We start from the raw sequence: 11,339 nt of genomic DNA, 5'->3' as shown, positions 1-11,339 counted from the left end.
AAAAAGACCTGGAAGACCACAGAAAACAACTGTGGTGGATGACCGAAGAATTCTTTCCCTGGTGAAGAAAACACCCTTCACAACAGTTGGCCAGATCGAGAACACTCTCCAGGAGGTAGATGTACGTGTGTCAAAGCCTACAACCAAGAGAAGACTTCACCAGAGTGAATACAGAGGGTTCACCACAAGATCTAAACCATTGGTGAGCCTCAAAAACAGGAAGGCCAGATTAGAGTTTGCCAAACGACATCTAAAAAAGCCTTCACAGTTCTGGAACAACATCCTATGGACAGATGAGACCAAGATCAACTTGTACCAGAGTGATGGGAAGAGAAGACTATGAGGGAGGAAAGGAACTGTTTATGATATTAAGCATACCATCTTTTCTTTTTTCTCTCTGCTTAATTAAGGGGAGTGCCCTGGGCAACCAGGTGCTATAAATTAACCCACTAAAACTCTGTAGAGCCTGCTCTTCCTGGGGCCTGCTCTACTAAGTGGCCTTCTTATTAAGTGGAGTTAAAAAAACAAGGAGTTCTAGTGCTGTGTGTGGTTTTGTGGGAGTGATTGCAGGTGGCTGAGTGTGGATTGCAGCAGAGATCATTGAAAGTTAAGTGTTGGTATTCTAGTACTGCCATTTAAACCTTTTTTTTTTTTTCTCTCTGCTTAATTAAGGGGGGTGCCCTGGGCAACCAGGTGCTATAAATTAACCCACTAAAACTCTGTAGAGCCTGCTCTTCCTGGGGCCTGCTCTACTAAGTGGCCTTCTTATTAAGTGGAGTTAAAAAAACAAGGAGTTTAAGAAAAGGAGTTTGGAAACTAAGGTTGGATATAATTTCCTTGTGTGTTGTTGGCTTGGTTTAGCATAGCCCTTCGGCTACAGCAGACAGGGTCTAGGTCTGAATCATATATACTGTTTTACTTTTTTACTGTTGTAATCCCCATTTAGTATGTGTTGCACAATTTACAACGCAGTCCAGTGCACATCTTGCATGATGTATGAAGTCCTGGAACAGAAGTTCAAGGGTGCATATCTTTGTTCTAGATGTGAGCAAATAACCCGTTTGGAATCGCAAATCGAGTCTCTAAACGGGCAAGTTGCAACACTGAGAGGCATTGATAATTTGCAAAAGAGTTTGCTTCTCACCGAGCAAGCACTCTTTGGGGTAGATGAGGGGGAGGGTGACATAGAGGAGGCTGAGGAAAGTGAGGTAGCTAGCTGGGTAACAGTTAGAAAGCGGGGTAGAGGGAAGAGTGCCAGGGAGGCTAGCCCTGATCTGACACACCCCAACAAGTTTGCACGTTTGGCAGATGAGGGGGATGTCAGTCCGGGGACGGCACTGCTGCAGCCGGACACTTCCTCTGCCAGTCAGGGGAATGTCAGCTCCAGTAAGCAGGGAACCAGGAGAGCAGGGCAGGCCAGACAGGTGCTGGTAGTGGGCGACTCCATTATTAGGGGAACAGATAGGGAAATCTGTCACAAAGACCGTGATCGCCGAACAGTGTGCTGTCTTCCTGGCGCTAGAGTTCGACACATTGCGGATCGGGTTGACAGATTACTGGGAGGGGCTGGAGAAGATCCAGCGGTCATGGTCCATATCGGAACCAATGACAAAGTTAGAGGTAGGTGGAGAGTCCTTAAAAATGATTTCAGGGATTTAGGTCAAAAGCTGAGGGCAAGGACCTCAAAGGTAGTATTTTCCGAAATACTGCCTGTACCACGAGCCACACAAGAAAGGCAGCGGGAGATTATGGAGATTAACAAGTGGCTCAAGAACTGGTGTAGGAAGGAGGGGTTTGGGTTTCTGGAGAACTGGGCCGATTTTTCTATCGGCTACAGGCTCTATCGTAGGGACGGGCTGCACCTCAATGGGGAAGGGGCAGCTGTGCTGGGGAGAAAGATGGCTAGAAGGTTGGAGGAGTGTTTAAACTAGGGACTGGGGGGGAGGGTAATTACGTTATAGGACGGGAAGATAGTGCAGATAGAGACCGGGGGCAAAGTAATGGGACTGGAATGGGACTGGGGGAGGAATGGAAGGAGGGACTAGAACAGTTCAGAAGGAAAGGTGTAGGGTAAAAAATATACATAAACCTCTCAAATATATGTATACTAATGCCAGAAGCCTGACTAATAAAACTGGTGAACTGGAATTAGTGATGTGTGAGGAGAACTATGACATAGTGGGAATAACTGAGACATGGCTGGATGATAGCTATGACTGGGCGGTTAATGTACAAGGTTACAGTCTGTTTAGAAAGGATCGTCAAAACCGGAGAGGAGGAGGGGTCTGCCTCTATGTAAAGTCCGGTCTAAAGCCCACACTCCGCGAAGATATAAATGAGGGACATGAACATGTGGAGTCACTGTGGGTAGAGATACATGGAGCTAAAAACAACAATAAATTACTAATAGGAGTTTACTATAAACCACCTAATATACCAGAGTCCACAGAAAATCTATTACTAAACGAGATAGACGAGGCGGCAAATCATAATGAGGTGGTTATTATGGGGAACTTCAACTACCCAGATATAGACTGGGAAACTGAAACTTGTATATCTCATAAAGGAAACAGGTTCTTGGCAATAACCAAAGACAATTACCTCTCCCAACTGGTTCAGGACCCGACTAGAGGGACGGCCATACTGGACTTAGTATTAACCAATAGGCCGGACAGAACAACAGACGTGCAGGTTGGGGGACACCTGGGAAATAGTGACCACAAAGTAATAACCTTCCAATTATCATTCAAAAGAGCGTTTCTACAGGGAGGAACAAAAATACCAAACTTCAAAAAAGCTAAATTTAGCCAACTAAGAGAGGCCATAGGCCAAACTAACTAGGACAAAGTCCTCAAAAATAAAAATACAGCCACAAAATGGGATATCTTTAAAAACATCCTAAAATCTCATTGTGAGAGGTACATACCGTATGGTAATAAAAGGTTAAGGAATAAAAAGAAACCAATGTGGATAAATAGAACTGTAACGAAAGCAATAAATGACAAAAAGAAAGCATATCATTCACTGAAACAGGAGGGGAGCACGGAAGCACTGAAAAACTCTAAGGAAAAAAATAGAACATGTAAAAAACAAATAAAAGCGGCCAAACTAGAGACCGAGAGATTAATTGCCAAAGAGAGTAAAACTAACCCTAAAATATTCTTCAATTATATAAATGTTAAAAAGTATAAATCTGAAGGTGTCGGCCCTTTAAAGAGTAATGAGGGGGAAGTCGCAGAGAGCGATGAGGAGAAAGCAAAGCTGTTAAATATTTTTTTCTCCAGTGTATTCACTGAGGAAAATAAATTGTCAGATGACATGCAGAATGTAAAAATAAATTCCCCATTAAAAGTGTCCTGTCTGACCCAGGAAGAAGTACATCAGCGACTTAAAAAGATTAAAATAGACAAATCGCCAGGACCGGATGACATACACCCCCGTATCCTAAAGGAATTAAGTAATGTCATAGCCAGACCCTTATTTCTGATATTTGCAGACTCTATACTGACAGGGAATGTCCCACAGGATTGGCGCATGGCATATGTGGTGCCAATATTCAAAAAGGGGCCAAAAACAGACCCTGGAAACTATAGGCCGGTAAGTTTAACATCTGTTGTGGGTAAACTGTTTGAAGGTTTTCTGAGAGATGCTATATTAGAGCATCTCAACATAAATAAGCAAATAACGCCATATCAGCATGGCTTCGTGAGGGATCGGTCATGTCAGACTAATTTAATCAGTTTCTATGAGGAGGTAAGTTCTAGACTTGACAGCGGCGAATCATTGGATGTTGTATATCTGGACTTCTCCAAAGCATTTGACACTGTACCACATAAAAGGTTAGTATATAAAATGAGAATGCTCGGACTGGGAGAAAACATCTGTGTGTGGGTAAGTAACTGGCTCAGTGATAGAAAACAGAGGGTGGTTATTAACGGTACACACTCAGATTGAGTCACTGTCACTAGTGGGGTACCTCAGGGGTCAGTATTGGGCCCTATTCTCTTCAATATATTTATTAATGATCTTGTAGAAGGCTTGCATAGTAAAGTATCAATTTTCGCAGATGACACTAAACTGTGTAAAGTAATTTACACTGATGAGGACAGTATACTGCTACAGAGGGATCTGGATAGACTGGAGGCTTGGGCAGATAAGTGGCAGATGGGGTTTAACACTGATAAATGTAAAGTTATGCACATGGGAAGGAAAAATGCAAGTCAACCGTACATACTAAATGGTAAAACACTCGGTAACACTGACATGGAAAAGGATCTAGGAATTTTAATAAACTGCAAACTAAGCTGCAAAAACCGGTGTCAGGCAGCTGCTGCCAAGGCCAACAAGATAATGGGTTGCATCAGAAGGGGCATAGATTCCCGTGATAAGAACATAGTCCTACCACTTTACAAATCGCTAGTCAGACCACACATGGAGTACTGTGTACAGTTCTGGGCTCCTGTAAACAAGTCAGACATAGCAGAGCTGGAGAGGGTCCAGAGGAGGGCAACTAAAGTAATAACTGGAATGGGGCAACTACAGTACCCTGAAAGATTATCAAAATTAGAGTTATTCACTTTAGAAAAAAGACGACTGAGGGGAGATATAATTAATATGTATAAATATATCAGGGGTCAGTACAGAGATCTATCCCATCAGCTATTTATCCCCAGGACTGTGACTGTGACGAGGGGACATCCTGTGCGCCTGGAGGAAAGAAGGTTTGTACACAAACATAGAAAAGGATTCTTTACGGTAAGAGCAGTGAGAATATGGAACTCTCTGCCTGAGGAGGTGGTGATGGTGAGTACAATAAAGGAATTCAAGAGGGGCCTGGACGTATTTCTGGAGCTTAATAATATTACAGGCTATAGCTATTAGAGAGGGGTCTTCCTCTGGATCAACTTGCGGGATAACAGGCCGAACTGGATGGACAAATGTCTTTTTTCGGCCTTATGTACTATGTTACTATGTTACCTCATCAGTGAAGCATAGTGGTGGTAGTGTCATGGCGTGGGCATGTATGGCTGCCAATGGAACTGGTTCTCTTGTATTTATTGATGATGTGACTGCTGACAAAAGCAGCAGGATGAATTCTGAAGTGTTTCAGCCAATATTATCTGCTCATATTCAGCCAAATGTTTCAGAACTCATTGGACGGCGCTTCACAGTGCAGATGGACAATGACCCAAAGCATACTGCAAAAGCAAGCAAATAGTTTTTTAAGGGAAATAAGTGGAATGTTGTGACCTGAATCCGATTGAGCATGCATTACACTTGCTGAAGGTAAAACTTAAGGGAAAATGCCCCAAGAACAAGCAGGAACTGAAGACAGTTGCAGTAGAGGCCTGGCAGAGCATCACCAGGCATGAAACACAGTGTCTGCTGATGTCTATGCATTCCAGACTTCAGGCTGTAATTGACTGCAAAGGATTTGCAACCAAGTATTAAAAAGTGAAAGTTTGATTTATGATTATTATTCTGTCCCATTACTTTTGGTCCCTTAACAAGTCGGAGGCACATATGCAAACTGTTGTAATTCCTACACTATTCACCTGATTTGGATGTAAATACCCCCAAATTAAAGCTGGCAACCTGCAGTTAAAGCATATCTTATTTGTTTAATTTAGAATCCATTGTGGTGATGTATAGAGCAAAAAACGGTAGAATTGTGTCAGTGTCCCAATTGTGTTGGTGTATGGACCTGACTGTACTCTTTTTTTGTGGTGGAAAAGGTGCATGGGAATCCACTACAGTAGATTGAGTACATTATAAATGATAGATTGAAATTGCCTTCATGTTCATCATCAGCTCAGCTCTCCTCTGGTGGAGTTGAGAAGTCAGGGGCAATCCAGGCCTTGTTCATTTTTATCTGAGTCAACCTGTCAGCATTGCCAGTCGACAAAGGGATATGCTTATTTGTTATAATGCCACCCTGCAGCACTAAATACCCGCTCAGACAAAACGCTGGTGGCAAGGCAGGCCAGCACCTCCAAGTCGTAGAGCGCAAGTACGTGCCACATGTCCAGCTTGGACATCCAGTAGTTGTAAGGCATTGAGGGATTATTTAGGACTCTGACTCGGTCTGCTATGTATTCCTTCACCTTCTTCCAAAACGTTTCCCTCCTTGTACCACTAAGCCACGCCAGCATTGTCAGCCGAAAAATTTTGGAGCAATCACTCAACATTACCTTCTGGTATTGCACCATTTTTCACATCCTCTCCACCACAGGAATGAGAGATGAGAAGTTCTCTTTGTAGCGGGGGTCAAGAAGGGTGAACACCCAGTAATCCGGTCGCAGGAAAGGCAGCCTAACAGGAAGTCAGCAATGTGTGCCAGAGTACCAACAGGCAAGATGTCGACATCAGGATGACTCTCCATCTCATCATCATCATCCTCCTCTTCTGCCCATCCACGCTGAACAGATGGAATTAAAGTTCCATGGGTACTACCCTCTGTAGCAGAGGCAACTGTCTCGAGTTCCTCCTCCTCCTCTTCATAGTCCATTTAGCGCTAAGAAGATGAACTGAGGGTGGGCTGGCTATCACCCTGTGCAATGTCCTCCCCCAGTTCCTAGTCTGCCACATTCAGAGCGTCGTTCTTAATTGTGAGAAGCAATAGTTTGAGTAGACACAGCAGTGGGATGGTTATGCTGATAATAGTGTTATCACCACTAACCATCTGTGTGGATTCATCAAAGTTTTTTAAAACCTCACAGAGGCCTGATATCAATGCCCACTCCTCACTTGTGAATAGTGGCAGTTGACTTGAAAGGCGACAACCATGTTACAGCTGGTATTCCACAACTGCCCTCAGCTGCTCACAAAGCCTGACCAACATGTGGAACGTAGCGTTTCAAACGTCGCACAACAGTCGGTGAGCTGGAATCCACAAGCGCTGCTGCAGCGTTGACAGACTGGCTGAAGCTGTGGACGACTTGCGAAAATGGGCACACACGCGGCGAGCCTTTACTAGTAGCTCAGGCAAATTGGGGTAGGTTTTGATAAACCGCTGAACCACTAAGTTTAAGACGTGGGCTAGGCATGGGATGTGTGTGAGGTTTCTGAGCTTCAAAGCCGCCACCTAGTTACGGCCATTGTCAGACACAACCATGCCTGGTTGTAGGTTGAGTGGCGAGAGCCACAGCTCGGTCTGGTCCCTTATACCCTGCCACAGCTCTGCGGTGGTGTGCTGTTTGTCCCCTAAGCAGATTAGCTTCAGCACGGCCTGTTGACGCTTACCCACAGCAGTGCTACACTGCTTCCAGCTAGCGACTGATGGCTGACTGCTGTTGGAGGTGGAAGTGGAGGAGGAGGTGGCAAAGAAGGAGAAGTGGAGGTTGGAGCCAGTAACATAGCTGCTGGAGGAGACTCTGATGGACGTAGGACCCGCAATCCTGGGCATGGGTAGCAGTTGTGCCATTCAAAGGTATGACTCACTCCCAGTCTCCACAACATTCACCCAGTGTGCGGTCAGGGAAGTGTAGTGTCCCTGGCCACCAGCACTTGTCCATGTGTCCGTGGTTAAGTAGACCTTCCCAGTAACTGCATTGGTGATGTTCTGGGACACATGCTGGTGTAAGGCTGGCACGGCACACCGTGAAAAATAGTGGCGGCTGCAGATTGCGTACCGAAGGATGGCCGCCGACATTAGGCTGTGGAAGGCCTCAGTGTCAACAAGTCTAAATGGCAACATTTCAAGGGCCAGTAATTTGGAAAGTTGACCATTTAGTGCTATGGTCTGTGGGTGGGTGGCTGGGTATTTGCGCTTGCGATCTTATGACTGTGTTATGGACATTTGGACGCTGCGCTGGTACAGGGAAGTGGATTTAGTTGCTGATGGTTCATGCGAAGGTGCAGGTGCAGGGCGAGGGGAATCCGGGCCTGCGCCTTCATCAGGGGATTGGCCAGCAGTGCACAACACAGGGGAAGAGGAGGTAGTGGTGTGACCAGCAGACCCAGATTGTGGACACATGTGTTTGACCCATTTATTAGGGTACTTGGATGCCATGTGGCAGATCATGCTGGTGATGGTGAGGTTGCTAGTGTTCACGCCCTGGCTCATTTAGGTATGGCACAGGTTGCAAACTACCACTCTTTTGTCATCTGCATTTTCCTAAAAAAAGTGCCATACTGCGGAATACCTACCCCTTGGCAAGGTAGATTTACGCATGGGGGTGCTCAGTGTAATGGTTGCGGGCCTGTTTGGTGTGGGCCAACTTCTCCCTTTTGCAACCCCACTGCCTCTTCTAGCCTATTGCAGTACTGCGGATCCCTCCCCCTCTGTACTGCTTTTTTAGCTCGGCTTTTCACCTTCCCGTGTTGGGTCAGTGACCTCATCGCCCACCACCTCCTCTTTCACTTCCTCACTCTGCTCATCATCCTGACTTGGCCTAACCACAAACTCAGTGACTGACAACTGTGTCTCATTATCATTCACCTCGTGAATGAAAGATTGCTGTTCACCACCGTCATCTTCTTGAGACTGTGAAGGCTTATAAGGTTTGGAATCAGGGCACAATATCTCAGGTCCCTCTTCAAGCATGCTGGGTGCGAGGGCCAAATGTAATAGTGGCGCTGGAAAGAGCTCCTCGGAATATCCGAGTGTGGGATCACTAATTTGGCAATCCTCTCCATGGTGGAAAGAAGGATGATCAGAGTGAGGATTCGGTTGACCAGACTCTTGGCTACAGAGACTGGACTTGATGGAAGAGAGGGTGGTGCTTAACCGACCGGAAGCATTATCTTCAGCAATCGAACCGACCAACTGTTCGACAGTGTTGTCCTGCGCCGTCCAGCTAAGTTGGACATGAAGCTGGTTACGGTGGATGTTTTCTTTCTTTCTGGTGCACTGGCAGCAGGCACAGTTTCATTGCGCCCAGGGCCACTGCCTCTGCGTACACCATCAGCATCAGTACCCACTTTTCCATCCCTTTGTGCTCGCCTTCTTAATATGAATGGTTTTGTCACTAGATGTGGCACAGATTGTTTTAAAGTCCGCTAAAGACAGTTTTTGGATGTAGGATGGTATATGTCACAAAAAAAACACATAATATGGACACTATAATAGGCCCAGATTATTGGAATTTTCAATGCAGACACAGTTTTCGGATGCAGGACAGTATATGTCACAGAAACCCGCAGAATATGGACACTATATTAGGCCCAGATTATTGGAATTTGCAATTTAGACACTGTTTTTGGATGCAGGACAGTATATGCCACAGAAACCAACAGACTGTGGACACTATTTTAGGCCCAGATTATTGGAATCTGCAATACAGACATTGTTTTCTAATTTAGTACAGTATTGGTTACAGAACACCACAGATTATTGACACTATATTAGGCCCAAATTATTGGAATCCTCAATACAGACACTGTTTTCTGATGTAGTACAGTATTGGTTACAGAAGACCACAGAATATGGACACTATATTAGGGCCAGATAAATGGAATCTGCAATACACACACTGTTTTCTGATGTAGTACAGTATAGGTTACAGAACACCACAGATTATGTACACTTTATTAGGCCCAGATTATTGGATTCTGCAATACAGGCACTGTTTTCTGATGTAGTACAGTACTGGTTACAGAAGCCCACAGAATATGGACATTATATTAGGCCCAGATTACTGGAGTTTGCAATAGACACTGTGTTTTGATGTAGTACAGTATTGGTTACAGAAGACCACCGATTATGGACTCTATATTAGGCCAAGATTATTGCAATTTGCAATGCGGACACTGTTTACTGATGTAGTACAGTATTGGTTACTGAACACCACAGAATATTGACACTATATTAGGCCCAGATTATTGGAATCTGCAATACACACACTGTTTTCTGATGTAGTATAGTATTGGTCACAGAACACCACAGAATATGGACACTATATTAGGCCCAGATTATTGGAATCTGCAATACAGACTCTGTTTTCTGATGTAGTACAGTATTGGTTACAGAACACCACAGATTATGGACACTATTTCAGGCCAGGATTATTGGAATTTGTAATGCAGACACAGTTTTCGGATGCAGAACAGTATATGTCACAGAAACCCACATAATATGGACACTATATTAGGCCCAGATTAGTTACATTTGCCCTAAAGAAACAGTTTTCGGATGGATCACTGTATATGTCACGGATGTGTATTAAACGCCTAATATAGACAATAAATGTGGCGCTGATTATTTTAATTTACGCAAAAAGACACAGTCTGCGGATGATGTACAGTATATGTCACTAATAGGTAATAACGAAAAATATCTTCTGCTGTCAAACACACACAGTAGTCCTTGAAAGGATTTTGGAGTCTTTGAAAAGCTTTTGGTAGTAAAAACAGCAAATTTCTCTCCCTGCACTATCTGTCCCTTCCTCAGCACGGATGTCCCTGAGACTGATCAGTTTAGCGCAGGTAAAAATATATTGCTGCTGTAAAACACACACACAGTAGTCCTTTAAAGGACTTTTGGGTCTTTGAAATGCTTTCTTCGACTAATAACTGTGAATTTCGCTCCCTACACTGCCTTTCCCTTCCTACGCTCTGCTCTCCCTGACTATGACTCATCCGAGCACGTGTCATCGAGTGCTATATAGCACCCGATGACGCATTCCGGCCAGCCAATCACTGTAATGCCAGCATCCAACATGGCTACTGGCATTACAGGGATGGCAGTACTTACCTGCACATTTATTGGCTAATTTGCAGCTGCGAAACGTGCGCGGAGGAGACTCGAGCATGGCGCTCGAGCACATGCAGTACATCGGCACAGCATGCTCGCTCATCACTAATTCCTACTCCTCCGATGCCGCCTCTCTCCTAATCGGCAATGTGCAAATCAATCGCTTTGTACTGCGCATGTCTGGGGACTTAGAATGAAAAACCCCGGCTCCTACCTACCAACCAGCGTACCACAGTCCACAGACAAGGAGATAGCATTGTCAAAGCAACAGTGTTATGATAGCTGATCAATAGCAAGCAAAGAAAGTGACACAACTGGGAGTTTGAATTAGCTTTATTGGTGTTAATAGTGATTTTATAAACTATGTAATAAAGGATATGTTTTACTACAAACAACTTTAAGGCATATGTCAAATAAGGCAGTTACTAGTCTAATGAGTATTTGCAAATATAGCAATAGATGTGCCTGTATGTATGTCTACGGTATACAAGTATAGAAAATGTTGATGCACTGATACATTTAGGGAACAGGAACTGAAGTACTTGAAATCAGTGCCAAGAAGAGGGATTAATATTGAATTAGACCTGTGTCAGATGTTGAGAGCCTGGTATGAGACTGTGAGAAGTAATCTGGATGTGGCCTTTGT

Source organism: Bufo gargarizans, chromosome 4 (assembly GCF_014858855.1).
Source record: "Bufo gargarizans isolate SCDJY-AF-19 chromosome 4, ASM1485885v1, whole genome shotgun sequence".
Classification (NCBI taxonomy): Eukaryota; Metazoa; Chordata; class Amphibia; order Anura; family Bufonidae; genus Bufo; species Bufo gargarizans.
This window is presented reverse-complemented; position numbering follows the sequence as displayed.